At 44.2% G+C, this 25,209-nt stretch overlaps 1 protein-coding gene, 1 long non-coding RNA gene and 1 other non-coding gene across 3 annotated transcripts in view; all 3 read left to right on the top strand.

Moving 5' to 3' along the window:
* ADGRG6 (adhesion G protein-coupled receptor G6) overlaps positions 1 to 25,209 on the top strand; it is a 491,599-nt gene that overhangs the window by 76,025 nt on the left and 390,365 nt on the right.
* LOC115466920 lies at positions 1,442 to 20,053 on the top strand. The gene is made up of 3 exons (XR_003941618.1): positions 1,442 to 1,524; positions 4,337 to 4,339; positions 20,042 to 20,053. It is a non-coding gene; the product is annotated as an uncharacterized LOC115466920 (long non-coding RNA).
* TRNAI-UAU lies at positions 7,289 to 7,383 on the top strand. The gene is made up of 2 exons: positions 7,289 to 7,326; positions 7,348 to 7,383. It is a non-coding gene; the product is annotated as a tRNA-Ile (tRNA).

The raw sequence follows: 25,209 nt of genomic DNA, 5'->3' as shown, positions 1-25,209 counted from the left end.
CTTGAAGGCACTTGTTGGGCACCTGTTCTACAAAGGAAAGTCAGCGTGAGCATTTAATGCCAGCTGGAGAGTTAGAGTAAATGATCACGATTCGATTTGGGATGTACATCCTTAATTATAGTATTCATTTATTGATTAGGATTTATTTACCACCTTTTTGAAGAAATTTGCTCAAGGCAGTGTACAGCCATGTATAAGTCGAACATAGATAATAGACAATTACAACAGTAAAAATATTCAGATTACAATACATTACGGGGCTCATTTTCAAAAGAGAAAACTGTGTCAAAAATGGAATGAAGTGGCATTTGGACATCTTTCTCCCAAAAAGTCCAAATCACAATTTTTGAAACTCATATTTGAGACATTTTCTCTGCAGTGCATCCAAATTACAAGGGGGTGTGTTGGGGGTGGCATTTGGACATTCCCAAAACTTAAAACGTTTTTCTGCCATAATGAAATAAAGCAAAAACACCCAGGGCTAAAAGTTAGACATTTTAGCATAGACCTGTTCCAATCATGCCTAAATTACAAAAAGGTGCTCTAAATGATGAGATGATCACTGGAGGGAATAAGGCATGACTCCCCTTAATCCTTTAGTGGTCACTGACCCTCTCTCACCTCCAAAGATGTGAAAGAAACAGTATATACCAGCCTCTATGACAGCTTCAGATGTTATGGCTAGTCCTATTAGAGCAGCAAGCAGGTCTCTGGAGTAGCCTAGTGGTCAGTGCAGTGCACTGTAGAGAAGAAGACCAAGCCCATATCCCACTCTAACTGGTACACTTGTGGTGGAAAGTCTGAGCCCTCCAAAACCCACCAAAACCTACTGTACCCTCATATAGGTGACACCTGCAGGCATAAGGGCTATTGTAGTCAGGGCCAGCGTTAGGAGGGCAAGCAGGGCAGCTGCCCTGGGCCTCACAGCTCCAGGGGGCTCTGTGGTCCAGGCACCTCTTCCCCTACTCCCCACCACAGTCTGTCTCTTCCTCTCTTCCATATCTTCTGTAAAGATTTATTTATCTTCTCAGAGGGGCCTCAGCACAGTAGCCATTCTCAGAAGCTGCCTGCAGCTGCCCCAAAGCTTTCCCTCTCTACCATGATCTGCCCCCTTCTGATGCAATTTCCTGAGACAGGCGCAGCCCGCGAAGCGTTCAGGGGAAGGGGTGTCTCTGGTACAGCAATTGCGGTGCAAAATGTACACACCCCGAGCGAACCTACTTCCCTGTGCTGGCACACAGCACAACTCTTTAACTTCTCTGCCATAGCATCGTTCGCTACGCGCCCCTGTGAAGTTTTAATTTTTTTTTACAAATGCAGTCGACGCTGAACGTGAAGAAAAGAGACAGCTGAAAAGAAACCAGCAATCATGGCAGAGCTGCTTGCTCGTTCGTGCCACGGGGTTTTTATTTTTTATTTGTTTTTCAATACAGGAGCCAAGAGACTAGAGGAACTGAAGCAGGCTCACAAATCAGTGCAGCACGACTGAGCTGCTTGCTCGTTTGTGCCTGGGGGAGAGGAAAGGTAACAAATGGTGTTTTTTTTCCCCAGTGACAGTCAAAAGTGAAAGTGGCTGCCACTCCCGAAGGCTAAACACCTTTCCTCGGAAAGGGTTAGCCCTTCTCTGCACCAAAGGGAGATGGTGAGGAAGTGGGAGAGGGTCCAGGGACCCCGAGTTTAGCACCCCAGAGGCTGGGGATGAAAAAATTGCTCTTTTCGTAGCCTCTATAGTGGATTCCCCAGGCACAGAAGGGTAAATTTTTTTTTTAAGTAGAGAAAGAGAGAGACTAATGGATTCACCTTCTACCACCTGCTGGAGACTGAGAAAATACTGAGGCTAGGGTAACATGGCCAGGGCTCTTATTGGTTCTCTAGAGTCAGAAGTTTCTCGGTCTCCACCTGCTGGAAGGCGTGCACAACCCATCAGTCCAACCCTGGGCCGGTTCGGAGGGACTAAAGGAAAGCAAATTAGCAGGTAAGGTCTAATTTCTCCTTCTGCCTAGGCGGATCACGTTGCGGGACATAAGGAATCCTTCAGGAAAGCCAGAGGTAGCATGTGAGGATGGCTTCTGCACTGGTACCCCTCTGAGAAGGGAAATATATTTTTTAAAGAAGAGCACAAGGTGAGGGGAAGGGAGGGAGATGGACTGTGCTGGGGAGAAGGGGAAGAGATGCCCGGACCACACAGTAGCAATGCAGGTGGGGAGATCGGAGGGGAGAGCATAGGCACCCGGTATCAGAGGCTTGGGGAGGCTAAGAGTGGCATAATCGAACGAAAACGTCTATCTCCGTGGGCGTTTATCTCTGAGAATGGGTCCGTGAAGGGGCGGACCGAACCGTATTTTCGAAAAAAATAGACGTCCATGTTTTATTCAACAATTTGTGAGCTGGGCGTTTTTGTTTTTCAGCGATAATGGAAAATGAAAGTGCCCAGCTCAAAAACGAATAAATCTAAGGCATTTGTTCGTGGGAGGGGCCAGGATTTGAATTGCACTGGTCCCCCTCACATGCCAGGACACCAACCGGGCACCCTAGGGGGCACTTTTATAAAACCAAAAAAAAAGAGCTCCCAGGTGCCTAGTACTTCCCTTGTGTGTTGAGCCCCCCAAATCCACCTCAAAACTCACTGCCCACAAGTCTACACCATTACTATAGCCCTAAGGGGTGAAGGGGGGCACCTACATGTGGGTACAGTGGGTTTGGGGGGGTTGGACGACTAAGCATTAAGCAGCACAATTGTAACAGGTAGGGGGGGGATGGGCCTGGGTCCACCTGCCTGAAGTCCACTGCACCCCCTAACAACTGCTCCAGGGACCTGCATACTGCTGCCAGGGAGGTGGGTATGACATTTGAGGGTGAAAATACAAAGTTGTGAAACATCATTTTTTGTGGTGGTAGGGGGATAGTGACCACTGGGGGAGTCAGGGGAGGTCATCCCCGATTCCCTCTGGTGGTAATCTGGTCATTTAGGGCACTTTTTGGGGCCTTATTCGTGAAAAAACAGGGTCCAGGAAAAGTGCCCTAAATTCTAGCTACAAACGCATACTTTTTTTTCCATTATCGGCAAAAGGCGCCCATCTCTGTTCGGGTGATAACCATGCCCCAGTCCCGCCTTCACCACGCCTCCGGCACGCCCCCGTCAACTTTGTACGCTTCCGCGATGGAGTGCAGTTGAAAACGTCCAAGTTCGGCTTTCGATTATACTGCGTTATTCGTTTTTGTGAGATAAACGTCCATCTCCCGATTTAGGTCGGAACTTGGGCGTTTTTCTCGTTCGATTATAAGCAGGTAAGCCTCCCCAGCCGAAGATCGGATCCTGATGACGAAGCCCACACGACTCAGTTCCGCCTGCCTGGGGCTTGCCGCTCGTCCCAACTGCTCGCCCTCTTCTCTCCCCCAAGATCCCTTTCCTTTTTTTTCTTTTAAATTTACCTCCAGTCTGGCAGCGCAGCGACAGCGTCAGTGAAAGCGCTCCCAGTAAAAGCGCTTCCCTTCGCTCAGTGTCCCGCCTTCTTCTGATGTCATGACGTCAGAAGAAGGCGGGTCACTGAGCGAAGAGAAGCGCTTTCACTGGGAGTGCTTTCACTGCCGCTGGCTGCCGGACTTCGGAGGTAAATTTAAAAGAAAAAAAAGGAAAGGGATCTTGGGGGGGAGAAGAGGGTGGGCAGTTGGGGCAGGGGAGAGAGGGACATGGATGGGATGGCAGGGCTCAGGGAGAGAGGGGAATTGCTGGATATGGGTGAATGGAGGGGGGCAGGGGAGAGAGGAACATGGATGGGAGGGCAGGGCAGGGCTCAAGGAGAGAGGGGAATTGCTGGATATGGATGAATGGAGGGGGCAGGGGAGAGAGGGACATGGATGGACATGGATGGGAGGACTGGGCCCAGGGAGAGAGGAGAAATTGCTGGACATAGAGGGGAGGGGAGGGAAGAGAGAGGAAGGAGATGAGATGAGGGAAAAGGAAAAGAGCAGAAAAACTGCACATGGATGGAGAAAATAGGCAGAAGCTGGATCCACTGGACAGTCAAGTCTGCGGAGGACCCAGCTTTTACTTGCGGATGTAGGACAAGAAATGAAGAAGAAAGGCGGAAAGCAAAGAAATAAATGGAAAGGAAGCCCTGGAAACGGAGTTATGAGGACAGATAGCAGCAGAATCGGATACTGGGCCAGCATGATCAGAAAAACAAAGTCACCAGGCAACAAAGGTAGAAAAGATAATTTTATTTTTATTATAGTGTTTGGAATATGTCCACTTTGAGAATCAGGTGCTCAACATTAAAAGTTTATATTTATTTACTTATTTATGGCATTTTATCCCACATTAAACATGAATTAGGGTGTTTTGTGGCTGTACATGAGAATTGTGATATTATGATCCCTTGTTTCATATTGTTGACGGTCTGCATTTTCCGTATGGGTGGTATATTGGTGTATTAGGTTCTGCCCAGTGTAATATTTATGGTACAGTAAGGTTCTGAGTGTGTTTTTGCACAAAGTTGTGCATAGTGTTTTGCAGTTGAGCGATTGTGGTTAGTATATGCTTTGAGCAACCACTTTATTCTTTGACATATGATACATATCTAATATCTAAATGTAATACAAGGTATTAATTGTGACTTTTATTTTTATTTTTTTTTCTGTGTGTTATCAGACAATTATGGATTTAAGCCCCACCCCTAACCCTTTAGCCTCCCCAAACAGTTGGGCCACCTACCGCCTATGGGGGAGAGGGATCATGGACTTTTTTTCTGGTTTGAAATGGCCATGTTCGCTACTTTTGAATGTTTTTTTTACAAAATATCCAAAATTGGATTTAGACATCATATCGAAAATGCCCCTCAGTATGGCTACCTGAATTATCAACAAAATATGCAATAAAACATTTGAATAGACAGCATAGGGTATAAATGAAGGTGAAACTTATAGACAGGTAAGATAGAGAAACGGGAGTTAGAAAATAAGGAGCCGAATTTAAAGAAAGTTGCACATGAAGTCCAAAAGGTGCAAGAATATAATCTCAGCTAGGGTAGGAGCGGATAATCAAGTCCTTCCACAGAATGTGCAGCCAATGTCAGTTCTCCTGTGTGTGACACCAGCAAGTTAATTATTTCTTCCATTAAAGGCTAAGGAGAAAAGCCAAGTTTTCACCTGCTTGTATAAGTTGCATGCATAAGTGTGCACCCTTCCCATGCTTTATCCAGTGTCCGCCCATATGAACGCCCGTCTGCAAAGTATGTGCTATTGAAGACGTTTGCATGTACAGAATATCGTGTAGCCAGATTACTATTATGTACACATGTATGTATTCACATATATTTATTTCTCCAAAGACAAGCAGGCTGATATTCTCACAAGTGGGGTGACGCCACGTCGGCCCCGGAGGATTTTAAAGCAAAATCTAAAAATCTCTTTTACGGCGTTCCATCGCGCGAGCAATCGCACTGCGCATGTGCGCACACCTCTTCCCGCTCGCTGTGCGGACACGCCCCTCAGTTCTTCTTTTTCCGCGTCTGAGGAGACACAGAGTTCGTTAGTGCTTCGTGTTTTCTTCAGGTCCTCAGAGTAAAATCTCTTTTTTTATTTTACCCTTTTGGGTGTTCTTTATTTTTTTCATTTGTACTTTTTCATGGCAGGCTCATTGTGGCTTATATATACAGGTACTTTTTGTACCTGGGGCAAGGAAAAGTTAAGTAATTGCCAGAGTCACAAGGGGCTGTGCCTGAAATGAAAATCAAAGCATATAAGCTTCTCTTTTTCTTTTTTCTTATTAAAAGTGCTGGTAAATTGTTATCTGTGGGCTCTCTCTCGCCAGCAAAGTAAAACAAGCTCACATTTTTAGGATCCATTTGTTAAAGTCACAAAATTCTTTAAAACTTAACAAATGGCTCTCGAGAGTTGTGAGAGCCTGCTCCAGCACACCACTGTCTTTAAGCCTCACAAGTGGTGAAGGTGTATGTCACAGGAGAAAAGCAGGAACCTAAGCAGGTGCAACCCTGGTCAGCCACTGAATGGGCAACCTGGTGACACAAAATCAGTGGTGTAACCTTTGAAGTGAGTCTCCACCTGCCTCGGCGCCTCCTGCTCTGCAGGTCATTCGGGCGCATCGGCGGATGTGTCTTGGCCCGGATCATCTCCCTGAGAAGTGCAAGTAGTGTCTCAAAGACGAGACGTATGCTACTTGCCAGGGATGCCCAAAGGAGATCAAGTTCGGAGTCCGACAGAGACCGATGCACGCTGGGTACAGTTATGCATCGAGTGGGTCGCCACCTGCCTCGGCGCCTCCTGCTTGGCAGGTCATTCGGGCGCATCAGTGGGTGTCGGTACCATCGGTGCCGAGAGCGTTGCTCCCTCTGTTATGGAGGTATCCTGGCATCGGACGTCGGTACCATCGGTACATCGGTTCCAGATGTCATGGGTGCCATCGGTACCGGGTACCATCGGTGCCATGGGTACCATCGGTATCAGGTATCATCGGTACCGGGTATCATGGGTACCATCGGTACCAGATGTCATGGGTACCATCGGTACCAGGCATCATGGGCACCATCGGTACCGGGTATCATGGGTACCATCGGTACCAGATGTCATGGGTACCATCGGTACCATGTGTACCGTCGGTGCCATCGGTACCGGGTATCATGGATACCATCGGTACCAGATGTCATGGGTACCATCGGTACCAGGCATCATGGGCACCATCAGTACCGGGTATCATGGGTACCATCGGTACCAGATATCATCGGTACCATGGGTACCATCGGTACCAGGTATCATCGGTACCATGGCGGTACCGGGTATCATGGATACCATCGGTACCAGATGTCATGGGTACCATCGGTACCAGGCATCATGGGCACCATCGGTACCGGGTATCATGGGTACCATCGGTACCAGATATCATCGGTACCATGGGTACCATCGGTACCAGGTATCATCGGTACCATGGCGGTACCGGGTATCATGGATACCATCGGTACCAGATGTCATGGGTACCATCGGTACCAGGCATCATGGGCACCATCGGTACCGGGTATCATGGGTACCATCGGTACCAGATATCATCGGTACCATGGGTACCATCGGTACCAGATATCATCGGTACCATGGCGGTACCGGGTATCATGACTACCATCGGTACCGTCGGTGCCATCGGTACCAAGTATCAACATCGGTACCAGGTATCATGGGTACCATCGATGCCATGGGTACCGTTGGTGCCGGGACCATGTGTACCATGGGTATTATCTGTACCATCGGTCCTCTCTTTGTATGGACATGCAATAACTGTGCTCCAGTGGCGCAATCGGTTAGCGCGTGGTACTTATATAGCAGTACTTGCCAAAAGTCATGCCGAGGTTGTGAGTTCAAGCCTCACCTGGAGCATTGCCTTTAAGGCTTTTGTAAAAGCCGAAACACGGCCCGTGTAGGGTCAGAATAAAGTTTGTGTTTTAAGTCATCTGGCAGCATTTCCAGATTCTGCCCTCGGCTTTGGTACCATGGGTACCTTCGGATGCCATTGGTGCTAGCGCCTCCTGCGGCATCTAGCTTTTCACCTGGCATTAGATCTCTTTCACCGATGCTGCCTCCGGTATTGGTGTTAGCAGCCTACTGGGTCGATTCTCCTTCACTGGAGTCATCTGGAGAGTCAATTTCTCGACCCCGTCGTAGAGGTAACCGCGCCTCCATGTCGGACGGGTTTGAATCTGAGCTGCCCTGTTTGAGTCGTTAGCTCAATTCAATGATGGCTCATCTGATGAACATGAAAGTCATGGGGTTTTCTCTGCTGAGAATTATCTAGATCTTCTATCTGTCTCGACACATTACAGTGGAGATTGTGAATCAGCCCAAGGCCCCAGATGCTCGAGGTCCTGGACTATCCATCTTCACCTGAGTCTTCTGCCAGTGGATTCTGCTCTCAGAACAGATAGGAGTTCTAAGAACATGCTTCGGCGCCCCCGGGGCCAGAGCATACATCCTTAGCCTAAAATCAAGTCCTGCCAGATCTTTACGAGCATTCCCACCGGAGTAGGCTAAACCTTTCACCAGGTGGTCAGGTAGCACACGGTGTGTCGCAGGTTCCTGTCCAAGGGCATTTTCGACACTTGTAACGTAACATCTAGAATTTTCTGCTCTAGGTACAGTGATGCGCAGACTCTCATGACTGTGTGCCTCTCACCTGGAGGAGGAGACTCAGCAGAAAATTGTAGATATTCTGTGCATACACTTCCTCATCTCAGAAGTTCTTTAAAGAGAAGAGTAGTTTTCCTTGTGCCTTAAGGGGTCGTACGTATACTCCTACTTCTCGACAGCCGGTTCAGGTTATGCCTCAGCACGCTCGTTCTAGTCAGCGGCGTGCACCTAATCAGGCCCCTGCAGCTATTCCGCAGAAACCAGGGAGGGGTTTTTGACTGGCTCCAATTCAGCATAGCCACCATAAAAAAAAAAAAAATGTCCGTACCGGCCAATCTGCCTGTCGGGGGGGGGGGGGGGGGGGGGGGGGGTAGTTTAAATTTTCTCCACCAAAGGTGACTTCTTTTATCCTCCAACCGGTGGGTTTTTTCAATTAGTCCGGTTAGGATACATTCTCATCTGGAATCAAACCTTCCACATTGTTCATTGGGAGCTTAATCCTTTAGCTTCCATCACAAGTGGGTACTTCCAGAGGAACTCTCTGCCTTTCTCAGCGCCAATGCAGTCGAGCCCGTTCCACCAGGGCAAGAAGGGTTGAGATTCTATTCCAGGTCCTTCCTTGTGGGTTGTGTCCCATCATAGACATAAGGGGCCTAAACAGTTTTTGGTTCAGGATGCTTTCCCTGGGCATCCTTCTTTCCATACTTCAGGAAAATGATTGGTTATGCTCTCTAGACTTACAGGATACTTATACCCACTTTGCGTCCAGAGTATGTTTTTCCTAGTGCCTGGCTGTTGTTGCAGCGTATCTTCATGGACTGGGAGTGCATGTGTTCCCTTAACACGATGATTGCCCGTCTCAACAGATTACAGCACAGTAAATATTGAGACTTCTAGGCACATGGCTTCCACAGTTCACGTAACTCCCATGGCACTTTTACACATGACATCCGCTCAGTGCATCCTAGCTTCCCAGTGGTATCAAGTTCAGGGTATCTAGAGGATGTGACCCAACTGTTCACCAGTTTTCGGAATTCCCTTCAGAGGTGGTTAATTCTCTCCATTTTGATTCTGAGGTGTCCCGTCCAACTTACTCAGTCAAAAGCTGACGAAGGTTGTATCCCTCCTGGCTATCCAACCAAATTATTTTAATTCAACCAAACAATCGGGTTGTGATGTACTCGATAACAAAGGAGTACTGGATCTTGCCCTCTGAGTCAGGATACCATGCAGATGTAGCGGTGGGCCCGCCAACGCAGCATGTTTTCTCCAAGCCACTTATCTAATTGGTGAAAACAGCGGTCTGGCCGACAGGCTGAGCAGGATAATGCTACAGTCATGGTTGTTGAGCATGCCTGTAGTTCGAAAGATCTTCCGGAAGTGAGTTACCCCCTCAGTGGATCTTTTTGCTACTTAGTCCAATCACAAAGTCCCTCAGTTCTGTTCCAGGCTGCAGGTTCACGGCAGGCTTCCATCGGATGCCTTTCTCCTTCTTTGGGGGACAGGTTTTCTGTATGCGTATCCTCCCATACATCTGGTGGAAAAGACTTTGCTGATTCTCAAGCAAGATTGTGGAGCCATAATTCTGATTGCTCCTTTCTAGTTGCGTCAGATAGGATTCCCTCTTCTTCTGGAGTTGGAATGTTTTCCAGCTCTCATTACGCAGAACGAGGGGGCACTTCTACATCCCAGCCTCCAATCTCTGGCTCACACGGTCTGGATGTTGAGAGTGTGGATTTCGTTGAGTCTTCCAGAGAGTGTCTCCCGACGCTTGCTTCCAGAAAACATTTCACAAAGAGGTGTTATTCTTTTTCATGGAAGAGGTTTGCCGTCTGGTGTGACAGCAAGGCCCTAGATCCTGCCTCTTGTCTTATACAGACCTTGCTTGAGTTCTTTCTACACCTGTCTAAGTCTGTCAGTATTCATCTTCGTGCAATAAGAGCTTATCATCAACGTGTAGAAGGTTACCCTTTAGCTGTCCACTTCATGAGAGGTTTACTTCTCCCCCAATATTGAGAGAATTCCTTGTATGTGTCTAGGGGGGATTATTTCTGTTGGGCTTAGCACCCCCAATAATTTTGACAGTTGGCTCTTATGCTTCGGTCAAAGCCCCTATCTCTCCTTATCCAGTATCTTGGGGTCTCAATGTCGTTTTCATCCAGCTGCTGCAAGCTCAATTCGGGCCACTGGATTCCTGCCATCTGAAGTATTGGACCTGGAAGGTCGTTTTCCTTGGTGGCTGTTCCTTCAACTCGTAAGGTCGGTGAGCTTCAGACTCTAGTAGCTCAAGCGCCTTACCTTACTTCTCATCTTAACAGAATAGTTCACAGCATGCAGACAAAGTTCTTACTGGCGCTGGTATCAGAGTACCAGCTGATCCAGTCAATTGTCTTGCCAACATTCTTTCTCCCTCATCTTACAAGCCCTGGCGAAAGCAAGCTGCGCCCAGTTGTTTATTTCTTTTAATGCCAGTTGCTGTCGGAAACCGCACCATTTCTTCTTGGCTAGCAGATTGCATCTCCTTCATTTTTGTCCAAGCTGGACTGACTCTAGAGGGCCATGTCACGGCTCACAAAATTAGAGCCATGGCTGAGTCGGTGGCTCACCTAAGATCAGTCACTATTGAAGAGATCTGCAAGGCTGCGGTGTGGTCATCAGTCCACACATTCACATTTCACTACTGCCTTCAGCAGGATAGCCGACGCAACAGTCGGTTTGGGCAGTCGGGGCTGCAGAACTTATTTGGGGTTTAGAATCCAACTCCAACCCTCCTAGGCCCATTTTTGTTCTGTTCCAGGCTACACTCATTTAGATGTTTCTTCTTTTCAGGTCAATTTTTATTCTGGCCTCGCCGTTGCGAGACTCAATTGACCACTGTTTGTTGTGTTGTGTAAGCCTGGAAGCTAGGGATACCCCACTTGTGAGAATATCAGCCTGCTTGTCTTTGGAGAAAGAGTAGTTACTTACCTGTAACAGGTGTTCTCCGAAGACAGCAGGCTGCATATTCTCACAAACCCTCCCACCTCCCCTTTTGGAGTTGTCTCCTCCATCTTTTGGATTTAACTGAGGGGCGTGTCTGCACAGCGAGCGGGAAGAGGTGTGCGCACATGCGCAGTGCGATCGCTCGCGCGACGGAACGCCGTAAAAGAGATTTTTAGATTTTGCTTTAAAATCCTCCGGGGCCGACGTGGCGTCACCCCACTTGTGAGAATATGCAGCCTGCTGTCTTCGGAGAACATCTGTTACAGGTAAGTAACTACTCTTTATTTGCATTTGTATCCCACATTTTCCCACACACAAGCAGGCTCAATGTGGCTTACAAGACATTAATAAATAGGGTCAGGTAAGGGAGGGGTACATGCGTAAAATAATAAACAAAGTACTATGCAATAAAAAATTGTCCTCTGAGTCAATACAAAGCAGAGTCTATAGCAGCAGTAGGATAGGCCTGACAAAATAGAGTCTTTAAAGATCGCCTGAAGTCTTGATGATCACGTAGCGTTTTCACACAGTTCGGTAAAGCATTCCACATCTGCGTACTTAAGTAGGAGAAATTAGACGCGTAGCTGGTTTTGTTCTTAAGACCAATACAACTTGGGTAATGAAGATTCATATAAGTATGAGATAGTAACATAGTAACATAGTAGATGACGGCAGAAAAAGACCTGCACGGTCCATCCAGTCTGCCTAACAAGATAACTCATATGTGCTAATTTTTGTGTATACCTTACCTTGATTTGTATCTGTCTTTTTCAGGGCACAGATCGTATAAGTCTGCCCAGCACTAGCCCCGCCTCCCAACCACCAGCCCTTTCTTTGTATCTGTCTTTTTCAGGGCACAGATCGTATAAGTCTGCCCAGCACTAACCCCGCCTCCCAACCACCAGCCCCGCCTCTGCCATCCAATCTCCGCTAAGCTCCTGAGGATCCTTCCTTCCGAACAGGATTCCTTTATGTTTCTCCCACGCATGTTTGAATTCCGTTACCGTTTTCATCTTAAACTATTCCTCGCCGGAAGATCAATTAAATCAATCATATAATCCGGGGCATCACCGTAGATTATTTTGTGGACTAGAGTATAAAGTTTGAAAGTAATACGGTCCTTAATGGGGAATACCAGCATTTACACACAGGGCCACCAAGAGTGGGGACAGAGGGGCAAGATTCCCGGGAATGGCCTCTCAGGGTAGCCCAGCGCCAGGGTCTGTCTTTCTCCTGCTCCTGTGTGTCAGAACCTGGGTGTTTGTGTTAACATGACAACCTGGGTCCTGGCACACAGGAGCAGCAAGAGTGATGGACCGAAGGAGGAGAAGAGAAGACGCAGGAAGGTAAGGGGGCAGGGGGTGGTGGCTGCCCGTGCAGGAGGGGGAGTGGGGAGCAGTGACCCGAGTGGTGGGGTGGGAGCAGCGGTGGAGGCCCGTGTCTGGCTCTGTCTCGCAGCGGCCCTGTTTATACACATACTTGCTGTCTAATTGTAGGCAGCTCTTTATAGACTTACCCCCATAGAAGGCAATTTATTAACGGTGAAGACCAAAATGAACAAAAATTAGGTCATATAGCAATTATGGATAGAAAGTATAAGAAGCTAGGCTTTAATCCAACAGTTACTTATTTAAGTCTTCAGGGAGAGATTATTTAGAGAAGCTTTTCAACTGAATTTAATTACTGATTTCAAGAGGAAGTGTTTGTTATGACTCGGTTCTACAACTCCTTCATCTTGCATATTGCTTGAGACAGATAAGGATCCCCTCAATAACCTTGGGATTAACTTCTGACACACATTATAAGAAGATTGTATCCATTGCTAACGGAAGAAACTAAGCAGGTGATTTTAGAACTGTTATGTGGCATGTACACTGTACAAATAATTTACAAAGTCCAAAAAATGGCAAGGATTTACAAAAAATGTGAACAACAACAAAAGTGTAAGTCCACCAAATTGCTTACATCAATATTACTTATCTCACTTTCACAACCATCGATCTTTAATCTTCAATTAATAAAATATGTGGTAGGAAAAGACCACAGCAACGCTAACTAGAAATTGGAAAGAAAGCGACCAACTTAATTTGCCATCATTAGTCAGAAAAACCTCACATTATTTAACTTTTAATTCTTGCCTGATTTTTACATTTAAATTCGAAAGTTTTTATTAGTGTGTAATGTAGCAGCATGCAAAACAAGAACCAGTGGCACTTGGAGATGAAAGGGCGAAACGTTCAATGGAGCCATCTGTTTCACTTGAAAAGCTTCCTCAGGAGCCACCAGTTCAAAGCGCACTGTGCTGGTACTAACTGCCACCCAATAGAAAGGTAAACATATTGGGTGGCAGTTTCAACCGGCACAGTGTACTCCTGAGGAAGCTTTTCAAGTGAAACGGAGAACTCCATTGAACATTTCGCCCTTTCAGCTAAGTGTCGCTGGTTCTTGTTGTGAATGCTGCTACATTACATACTAATAAGAACTTTGAATTTAAATGTTTAAAAAACCAGGCAAGAATTGAAAGTTAAATAATGTGGAAGATTTTCTGACTAATGATGGCAAATTAAGTTGGTCGCTTTCTTACCAGTTTCTGGGTAGTTAGTGTTGCTCTGAAATCTTTTCCTACCACATTTTACTGATTGAAGATTGATGATTATGAAATTGAGATAAATAATTTTGATGTAAGCAATTTGGTGGATTTACACTTTTGTTGTTGTCAAAGTTAATTTACAGGCATAACAGGGCATGCAATGAAGCTACGAAGTAGTAAATTTAAAATGAATCGGAGAAAATATTTTTTCACTCCATGTGTAATTAAACTCTGGAATTCGTTGCCAGAGAATGTAGTAAAAGCAGTTAGCTTAACGAGGTTTTAAAAAGGTTTGAGTGGCTTCCTAAAGAAAAAGTCTATAGACCAAATGGACTTGGGGAAAATCCACTGCTTAATTCTAGAATAAGCAGCATAAAATGTATTGTACCATTTTGGGATCTTGGCAGGTACTTGTGACCTGGATTGGTCACTGTTGGAAACAGGATGCTGGGCTTGATGGACCTTCGGTTTGTCCCAGTATGGTAATACTTATTATGTACTTATGTGCTAGTAGCAATTTTAGAAAAGCTGCTACTTACACATATATACCCGCTGCAAGCATAGATTTGAAAGAGATGTGTTATGGGCATGTTTTGCTAAACCTTAAAATAGTATGTGTATTTCCTATTTTGAAATGGAAATAGACATATACTTCAAACTAGTTTCTCAGCAGAATTTGTCTGCTGTGGGGTAGGCATAAATGGTAGTTATTGGTTTGGAACTGGAGTTTGTAATAGTGATGGGAGGAGGGGGGGGGGGTGCTTGTGCTTGCCTCTCTGGTTTTCAAAAACATCTCAAACAGCACAAACATTAAGTTTTGCAGCAGCTGCTTAATTGTCTACCTGTGGATATTCATGATTGTAAGTCTGGTACTTACACATGGGAGAGCTGCACATACATGTGTACACTTGTAAATGCCAATATGTACATGCACACAGTCCCGAGTGATGCCACTTTTTTAACGTGTTTTTTTGCAATATGTACATGCTTCAAATATGCATATGTATTTTATGAAAGGCTCTATATTTAGCAAGCCCTTTGTAGTAAATAGGGATGTGCAGACTAAAACATTTCATTTTTCTTCTCATATCCAGAACAAACATTTTATCTTTTGTTGTGTTTATATATATATATCTTTTCCCAAGTCAGGGGAAATGTGATGATTGTGTGCACTATCCATGAAGATAAGCCATGTTTATCTATGTGTTCCGTAATTTTATCCTTTCTAATAGTTTCCACTATTTTGTCTGGCACTGATGTCAGGCTTACCAGTCTGGAGAGGGAGAAAGTGGGAGAAGGACCAGAGACAAAAAGGACAATCTTGTGTTTCCAGAGCTCCTGGTCCTTTCCCCACTTTCTCCCTCTTCTGTTTGTGTACTTCTCATTGGACCTTAGAGTTCTCTGCTTTAGCAGGCTTACCAGTCTGTAATTTCCTGGATCACCCCTGGAACCCTTTTTAAAAATCAGTGTTACATTGGTCACCTTCCAATCTAGGGATCTAGGAACATAAATGCCAGCACAAAGGAGAAACTGGGGAGTAGTAGAAAATGTACCTAAGCTTCCTTTGTTCAAGGGATCTAACCTCCAGCTGTGTTCCTCTCCACATTGGAATAAAATGAAAGCAATACAACTCACACTTGAAAATCACGTGAAGAACACAACCAAGAAAATGTTCCACTCCATGTGGAAACTCAAAAGAGTAAAACCTTTCTTCCCAAGAACCATTTTCCGGAATTTAGTACAGTCAATGGTTTTAAGTCACTTGGACTATTGTAATACACTTTACGCCAGCTGTAAAGAACAAACCATCAAAAAACTTCAAACAGCCCAGAACACCGCTGCCAGACTCATATTTGGCAAAACAAAATATGAAAGTGCGAAACCCCTAAGAAAGAAACTACACTGGCTCCCACTTAAAGAAGGTATCGCGTTCAAGATCTGCATAACTGTCCATAAAATCATTTACGGAGATGCTCCAACCTACATGCTAGACCTCGTGGACCTACCACCCAGAAATGCTAAAAGATCTTCCTGCACCTTTCTCAACCTCCACTTCCCCAGCTGCAAAGGATTAAAATACAAATTAACACATGCGACCAGCTTCTCCTATATGAGTACGCATCTATGGAACGCAGTACCAACTCACTTGAAAACTAACTTCTGCAAATCTCTGAAGACCTATCTCTTCAACAAAGCCTACCACGAAAATACATAACCAACATAACCTATCCACCTTTATTCACATTGTACCTCTCTATAACAAACTAACTAAATCTGCCTGTTTTTCCTTGACATCTCTATAACAACAATTGTACTCTCTACCCTGGCATGGCGACGCCATAACAGGTCTCTGTAAGCCACATTGAGCCTGCAAATAGGTGGGAAAATGTGGGATACAAGTGCAATAAATAAATAAAAATAAATAAACCCCATGAGATTGCACAAAGCAGCACAGAGCTAGGAGCCAGCTTTAAAGGAAGAAAAACCAAAATAAGTAGGGGTCTAAGAAAAATATCTAGTCTTCCAGACCTGGGAACTACTGCCCTGACTGCTGTGAATGCCTCAGTCCTCACCCTTTGTTAAAGAACAGGGGCAATAGCTATAGGGGATTGCATGCTCCCAAATTGCTCCAAGAGCATGTGTGGCACCGAGGAAAGTTTTTTAGAGGGAGGTGACCCCGGGGGCCGTGGAATTAGGAAGAGCAGAAAAGCAGTGTAAGAAAGGTTAAAGAGGGACTGGCAGTATCAAACAGCTCTCTTTAAGCTGGTCCCTCATAACACATTTAGCTCCGCCTCCTCCCTTAAGCATTCCACCAATCAACTCCCCAGGATACCTGTGATGTCATCACACAGGTAAGTGATGCTGCAGGCAGAAAGGAGGAGATAGGAGCAAAGGGGGCAGATTGAGTTGCTGGCACTGAGTGCGGCTGTCTTCATAAGTACATAAGCATTGCCATACTGGGACAGACCAAAGGTCCATCGAGCCCAGCATCCTGTTTCCAACAGTGGCCAATTCAGGTCGCAAATACCTGGCAAGATCCCCCAAAAAAGTACAAAACATTTTATGCTGCTTATCCCAGAAATATTTTTCCCCACGTCCAATTTAATAATGGTTAGGAAGCCGTCCAAACCTTTTTAAACTCTGCTAAGCTAACCGCCTTTACCACATTTTCTGGCATCAAATTCCAGAGTTGAATTACACGTTGAATGATGAAACATTTTCTCTGATTAGTTTTAAATTCATTACTTTGTAGCTTCATTGCATGTCTCCTAGTCCTAGTATTTTTGGAAAGTGTAAACAGACGCTTCATGTCTACCTGTTCCACTCCACTTATTATTTTATAGACCTCTATCATATCTCCCCTCAGCCGTCTTTTCTCCAAGCTGAAGAGCCCCAGCTGCTTTAGCCTTTCTTCATAGGGAAGTCGTCCCATCCCCTTTATCATTTTCGTTGCCCTTCTCTGCACCTTTTCTAATTCCACTATATCTCTTTTGAGATGCGGTGACCAGAATTGAACACAATATTTGAGGTGTGGTTGCACCATGGAGCGATACAAAGGCATTATAACTTCCTCGGTTTTGTTTTCCGTTCCTTTCCTAATAATACCTAGCATTGTATTTGCTTTAATGTTACACACGGTCTCTGTCGTCAAGTGGCTTGCTGCCTGCCATAAAACTGTCCAGACCAGTCTTCTGATAAGCCGCTGAGTGTCCTTAAAGCTGTACTTCAGTACAACCAACTTACAAGTCAGTTATGTTGAAGGGCTCTCTTGCTGGTATACTAGATAACTCTTTTACAGTGCTTTATTATCCATCTATACGTATTTTTGTGGTTAGTGCATGCCAGAAAATTAAGGGGTCACAGCACAGCATTACACATGTCCCTCTGTTTAGCTGATTAGTAACTGAGACCAGAGATGTACCTAGCTTCGTTGCCACCGGGAGCGGAGAACACTCCCCCCCCAGGCGCATCCCCCACCCTCCCTCCTCCAAGCAAGGGGGTGCACCTAACATTTGCGTGGCTGTCAGCTCTGCCAGTCCCCTGCCCCGGAATAGAAAGTTGACGTTAGAAGGGACAGGGGAGAGACAGATTATTATTATTATTTATTGCATTTGTACCCCACATTATCCCACCTATTTGCAGGCTCAGTGTGGCTTACAGAGTGTTGTTATGACATAGTCATGACAGAATCTTAGATACAATCAGTAATAATCAGAAGATGTATGAGGGATTAGAGAAGTAAGTGTTAGATAGGGTGGTTTAAGAGGTGTATTTTAATACTTGAGTGAGATGGGTAGTGAATTGAGTTGTTAAGGGTTCTTTTTGTAGGCTTTGTTGAAGAGATGTGTCTTCAAAGATTTGCGGAAGTTGGTTAGATTGTCCATGGTTTTCAAGGCTGTGGGTAGTGCGTTCCATAGCTGTGTACTTCTGTACGAGAAGGTAGTGGCGTATGCCTGCTTATATTTAAGTCCTTTACAGCTGGGGAAGTTCAGGTTGAGGAATTTGCGGGCTGATCTTTTGGCATTTCTGGGTGGCAGGTCCACTAGGTTTAACATGTAGAGTGGGGCATCTGCGTGTATGATTTTGTGTACGGTCGTGCAGATCTTAAACTCAATGTGTTCCTTGAGAGGGAGCCAGTGTAGTTTCTCTCTTAAGGGTTTCGCACTTTTGTATTTAGTTTTTCCAAATACGAGTCTGGCTGTGGTATTCTGAGCTGTTTGGAGATCCGACAGCTGTGCCACTGCTTAGTTCACCCTCTTGATGCCTGCAACCGGGGCGGACCGCTCCCACTGCCCTGCCTTTCAGACACCGCTAAGTGAGACAGTTTTTCTAAAGCTGGATCATTTTGTGTGTGTGGTCTGGAACTGAGGTCAAGAAAACTGTTCAACTCATGTCCTCCAAAGCTCATTCCTCAATAGTTTCATCGGTTTATAAGGTACCACCAACCTCTTTTGTTGTTTTTGTTGTGACAGACTAACATGTCTGCCCCTCTGGAAGTTTTCCAAAATTTTCTTTGTGGTATATGCTTTAGTCTTTGATATGTCTCATGAAATTATTGTTATAAGCCAGTACTTCTCAACCCAGTCCTTGAAGCACACCTAATCCCATCAGGGTTTCAGGCAACAACAAAAAAAGAAATCAGCCAAAATTCCACAGGACCTCTACTTGAATTTTAAGTAAATAGGGGTTGATATTCAAAGTGAATTAACTAGTTAAGAGAGGTTCTTATCTGGTTAACTTACACTTATGGGGCCCCGAGGAAATATTTAGTGGAACTTACCTAGATAGTGCCACTGATTATTCCCTCTAGCCACTAAAGCAGAAACCAGCAATTGTTTGGGCGTTCCGGGGATGGAGTCAGCCCTTAACCAGTTAACTGGGCAAATAGGACTGCACTTAGCCAGTTAAGTGCCAGCTGTCCACACATATCCAGATATTTAAATGCCAGTACCCGGACGTGGTCTGGCATTGAATATATGTGCATAATTTCAGTGGTAGTGGTCAGTGTTTAAAAAATATTACCCCCATTTTAATATATTTTTATCATATTGTGACAGAACATATTTATCGTAGTCTATTTCTTCTTTTTATTCTTTTTATTCTTTTTGTATTTGATATTTTATGTATGTTTCTTGATATTTTAATACATCTGTTATATGAAACCATAATGTGGATTTATTATGATTTATTATTTTCTTTTCACATACAGTTGTGTATATTGACCCCTGAGGCAGGCGGCTGCATCCGCCGAAATATGACTCGTGTTGGGTCTCCACGCTTTGGTGCTTAAGCAAATCTGCTTTGAACTGCACCTCTTTGGTGGATTGGTCATTGTGTCATCCTCTCTACTCCTGCTCTGGCTTTCTTTGTGTGGATCTTCGTAGAGGGTGTCTTCCCGCTTCTGCTGTGTCGATTTTGCGTAGACTACCATATAGTAGAGAACAGAGAAAAGAATACAAATTATTAGAACATGTATCTTTTAAAACACTTTTTTTTTTAATGTAGGCCATGCATTTGGATTCAATTAGTGAAGGCTGTTCTGTGAGTCAGCTTACTTCAGCACATCACACTCTTCTAATTAAGCTTTGATGACTTTTTATTGGCCACTAATCAAAGACTGCAGACCAAATAAAGCAGTAAGCTAAATCTGGCTCTCCATCCACACTTGTTCTCATCTATCCAGGTTTATGTTCTCTATTCTGTGTGTGCACATGGATTTCTTTGAGCCCTAAGAATAAGCTTAATTCATGGAAGTCTTTGGCATATTACACTGTGGTGAAAGATTATTTACATGTATGTTTTACTATTTTTACAAGTACCCTTATTGTAAAAGGTTAGGGAGAAGGGAGGGTGTTGTTTAATGAAAAACTCACTTCCATCAGTCATGACTAAGGAGATACGATAATCTTTTTTTCATGGAAATCTGCAATTATCTTATGCTGAAAGATTATTTAGAGCTCGTCACAGTGGGCTCAGTTTAAGCCTTGATAGCTGATGCGTGGATGCAGTTTGAGAAGAGCTTACATATTAGAAATGCAAACTAGTTGATTGAATTAGTTCGGGGGCTGTATAATCATGTAGAAGATATATACCAACTGTATGTATTTGAATCGAGCTCATTGTTTTTATGTGGTGTATTTCTAAGCAGGAAAAATAATGGTTCTTTTAAATAGGAATTTCGGGTTGAGACGTCTTTATACATTCTTCTATACTATACATGCTGCCTAAATTTAAATATAGTTTTTCATATGGTAGAAAGAACAATTAAAAAGTAAAGAAAGAAAGCTGACCGTAAAAAGCCTCAAGTTGTGCTTGGCTTAGCTACTCCTTTTGAGACTGTGATCCCACTAGGTTTGGTTCCGTGACACATTTTCTGTGTTCTCTGGTGATCAGCATTATAACATTGAATGGAATTAATGGTCAGCGTGGCAAAACCAGGTGAGTTTTTATTCTTCGCTAGCTGCAACCTAAAATAATTTCAGTTAGTTTTTAAATCATGTGTAACCCACCACACATCTCTTCTTACCAGTGCAGGGTCGGTGTCTGCGAAGGGCTCACGTGGGGGGAAATGAGATTTCTTTCAGGGCCTTACCATCACTCTCTCATTCTTTAGTTACTCCAGTCACTTCCCCAAACAAAACACAATCTACTCAGTTCTTGCCTGAATGAAAGCAATGTCTTTATAGGGTAAATTAATGCAAAAATATAAATTAATGCAATCCACATCATTCAGCATGAATTTAGTACTTAACAGAAACAGAGCTTTCCCCTCTTTCTTCTGGTTGACTCAGGGTGTAGTCCTGTTCAGGTAGACTGATCTTTTTCTTCTTCTGGATTTAGAGACTCATCTCTCTTTTCAGAACTTAAAAAAAAAAAAAATCTTCAAAAACAGTTTTTTCATTCCCCATCAGTTCTTCTAGGCTCTTTGGGTGTCTGTGTATACAAATCCTAGGCTCCTGATTTTATTAATTTATTACATTTGTACCCCGTGCTTTCCCACTCACGGCAGGCTCAATGTGGCTTACGTGGGGTAATGGAGGGTTACGTGACTTGACCAGAGTCACAAGGAGCTGCCTGTGCCTGAAGTGGGAATTGAACTCAGTTCCTCAGGACCAAAGTCTACCACCCTAACCACTAGGCCACTCCTCCACAGCTCATGGAACCACATCGGGCCACAGCCTGGGACATATTCTCCCAAAAACCTCAATACCTTTACCTCTTCAGTTCATCGGCATCCTTTACCCTTAGGAATTTCTCCTGCAATTTCAGGCACTTTGAGTGACCCCTCACCCTTTTCAAGAAAACTTTCAGAGTGACAGCCAAAACTTCTTTCAAGTACCTTAGGCTTCTTTGAACCCAAGATCTCTTGATCCAAGGACCTTGCTCCAAGGATTCTGCTATTTCCAACTTTGATCTCCCCTGGACTGGGAAGAAGGCATGCTAATTTCTTCTTTTTCATTGATCCTTAGACTGCATTTGTACTTACGCTGCAGCTCCCTTCAGTCTCTCAAGTTCATTGCCTTCTTCAAGAGTGGCAGAAAAGAGGGAAAGAAAAGATAAAAAAAGACCCTACTCACAGGTTTATTCCATTAAAATGCCATCACAAAAATCTCAATTTCCCTCTTGTATTACAAATAGGGAAAAACCTTTTTATATACACACAGTCGCACTTGGAAACCTCCAGTTGTTAACAGGGATAGATGGTACCTCTGAAGCTAGAAATATCCACATGGCATCAAAGGCTGAGTTAATCTCTGAGGCTACAGTACACAAAATTTAAATAATATGGTTATCATTGAAAACAGGCCTTCATATTTGTGCTTGAAGACTGGAGTCGGCTACTCTCATAGTAAATTGCAGGCATCCAAAATGAACTTTCGTATCTCATAAATGCATTCGCGTTCACTGAGGAATTCCTGTTCTAATTAGGGAATATTCTTTGATTAATTTACTTATTAGCATGTTTCTTCCCTTCTTCCTATTCTCCTTCCCTTTGCACATGCATATTTGGAATACCCATCCTTTTTGAACTGCGCTTTCTTCTAAAATCCAGATGTTGTTAATGTCACGAATGGAAATGGTTCTTTCTTGCCGAATCAGAAATAAACTGACCCAGACAGAAGACGTGCAGGGATGTAAACCAGCTGACAGGCCCTATCCTTTCCCAAAAGCCACCTTTGAGAAATAACTGAAGTTAGAATCTGACCCTCCCCCCACCCCTTGATGTTTCTCCTGTGGAAATCAGCAGTTTTAATTGCTGCAGGATAAATCTAATACAGATATTGGGATCTTGCCAGGTATATGTGATCTGGATTGGCCACTGTTGGAAACAGGATGCTAGGCTTGATGGACCTTTGGTCTTTCCCAGTATGGCAATACTTATGTACTTATTGAATGCTGAGGCCATGTCCGGGCACTGCCGACCCAGAGTCTATGTGAGTACTTGACGATATTCAGTGCTGCCATCTGCATGGCTAAGTGGGCAAAATAGGAATGTCTTTTGTGCAGTCCTCTCTGCCCACTTAGCTATTGATTGATTTGGATTTATTAACCACCTTTATGAAGAGATTCACCCAAGGCGGTGTACAGCAGGTACAGTTTAACATAAAACTTACAATTTTAGCATAACAATAGTAAATCTTCCATGTATCTTCAGTGGACTGGTGAGAGATCCATTTGTGTTAAGTGTGTGCGAGTCAGCAGAATTAACTGTTGAAGAAAATGAGCTAATGGAAATCAGAAATGATAGCACTGAAACTGAAACACTCATCGACAGATATGGCTTCATTCTGGTTGTCTCTCCAAGCGGAGTACCCCAACATCACAAAGATGGCGATTAAAGCACTTTCTCAGCATCTTTTTTTTTTTTTTACTTTAACGTTTTTTATTGATGACCTTAGAAAAGAGTACATCTAAGCAATTGTATATACAAAGGTATACATGAGGAACATACAGCAGAAGCGAAAAGGGAAAAATAATTTGTCATCAAACATTACAAATATTCCACCCTATCTCACTAAATACTCATGGTAACTATCCTCTAACCCCCATAGTAAACAGTACAAATGGTGAAGGGATACAAAATACCAGAAGTCGATTCAAAACATGCTGGAACTGACTTACACAGTTGGTGTGTACCGGCACTGAATACAGCCAGTGCCTACATAACTGCCTCCCTGATTGCCTATAGACCTCCCCAGCCCTAACTGCATAGTGTCACGGCAGTCAGAGGGGATGCTCAGCGGCATTATACAGTTAAGTGTTGCTGAATAACTGGGTTTGGCCTGCTGAGTAGTGTTTAAGTGGGCAGGAACCCCTCATGCCTGTTTCAACCCTATTGAACATCTACTCCTGAGTTGCCAAGTACCGTTCCTGATCAACTGAAATCGAAATATATATGAATGGGATCCAGAGTGCTCAGTTCTTCAACTGACTATGCAAAAGGAAAGCAACTCAAGTTCTTGAGTACTTGATTTATAGCTCTTTGGTATTGCTTATGATAGATTTGCAGGTCAGCTGAAAAAAATCTGAAAGTTGAAAAAAGTAACGCCAATGTTGGCTTATGCCTGTAGTACCTGCATGAGGTACTGTTACCCAGGTAAATGTTTTTGCATATTGGCCCCTCCTATGTGTTTCAACTGGAGTGGAATTAGAGGCAGACAAAGGATGGGGCCTAAAGTTATACAGAAGCAGCAATATTCATCTGCTCTCTGGATAATTTATCCAGAAAGCAGCAATATTCATCTGCTCTCTGGATAATTTATCCATTTAGTTGTAGAAATAATAGAGATAATTTTATATGGATCAAGTTAGTCATACTTAAGCAGATACCTTGGCTCAACAGATGCAGATAAATTAGTCATATATTTCTCTGTGTTTGCTGGACTGCTGAATATATAAGTCACTGTATTTAAGTCACAAAACCATGCACCAGAGAAACAAAAATAGGTAATTTATGAACAAGATGGATTGTGGCCAAAAACTGGCCTGCACTTGAGAAAGCTTTCACCAGCCCCTCCTCCCCTTAGTGTCTCTCTCCCACATCCCTCGTCCTTCCCACCTAATCTTAATGTTGCAGCCTCTGCTCTTGGCCCTACTGTTCCACCTCCTAGCCTCACTGCCTCATCACCCCTTGACCAATACTACAAATTACAGCAGGTGTGCTCTCCCCCCCCCCCCCCCCCCCCCCCGTCTGCTCTCTTAAAAGTTCTAGTCCTGGATCCAGTTTGAATGAGTCCATGGGCCTGAGTCCCTCTTTGTAACTCAGCTCAATTACTGTAATTACTGGTCAGTGTTAAGTTTGTAGGTGCATGCACCAGTCTCAGGTATCTAGGATCCTACACTCCAGTGCAACTATGCTCGCTGGGTCCTGCAGGGTCTCCCGGTGCCGGGAGTCCCATGGTGAAAGCCACAAGGCCCTCATGACTGCAGAGGCCACCCCCACCCGGGAACTTGCCTACATTAAATATAATTTTTTTTTTAAATTTTAAACCTGGGCACTGCAGAGACCATCCCCACTCCAAAACCCAACATTATTGGTGGCAGTGGGCTCTTCACTTCCTAGGGAAAAAGATGAAATATACTTTATTTCTCCTAGGCAGTGAAGAGCCCACCACCAACATTACACTCACACACACACAAAAAAAACCACCATTCAGACAAAAACTGAAATGGAACCCCCCCCCCCCCCCCTTCTCTGCACCCAAGAAAGCCATTCTCTAAAAGCAGGGCAATAACAGAAATTGTTTTTTTTTCCTCCTGTACTCTGCAAAGTACAAAACTAATTTTTTTTTTTTTTACAAAATGTACATTTCACAAAGCAGGCACATCTCAATCTTTAAAAAAATATTAAAATTTTTTTTTCTTTTCTACCTTTGTTGTCTGAGCACTTTACTTTTCTGATTGGGCTGGTCCCACTCTCTTATTTATTTATTTATTGCATTTGTATCCCACATTTTCCCACCTATTTGCAGGCTCTATGTGGCTTACAATGTATCGTTATTGGT

The sequence above is a fragment of the Microcaecilia unicolor genome, chromosome 3, assembly GCF_901765095.1.
Source record: "Microcaecilia unicolor chromosome 3, aMicUni1.1, whole genome shotgun sequence".
NCBI lineage: Eukaryota > Metazoa > Chordata > Amphibia > Gymnophiona > Siphonopidae > Microcaecilia > Microcaecilia unicolor.
This window is presented reverse-complemented; position numbering and strand designations above follow the sequence as displayed.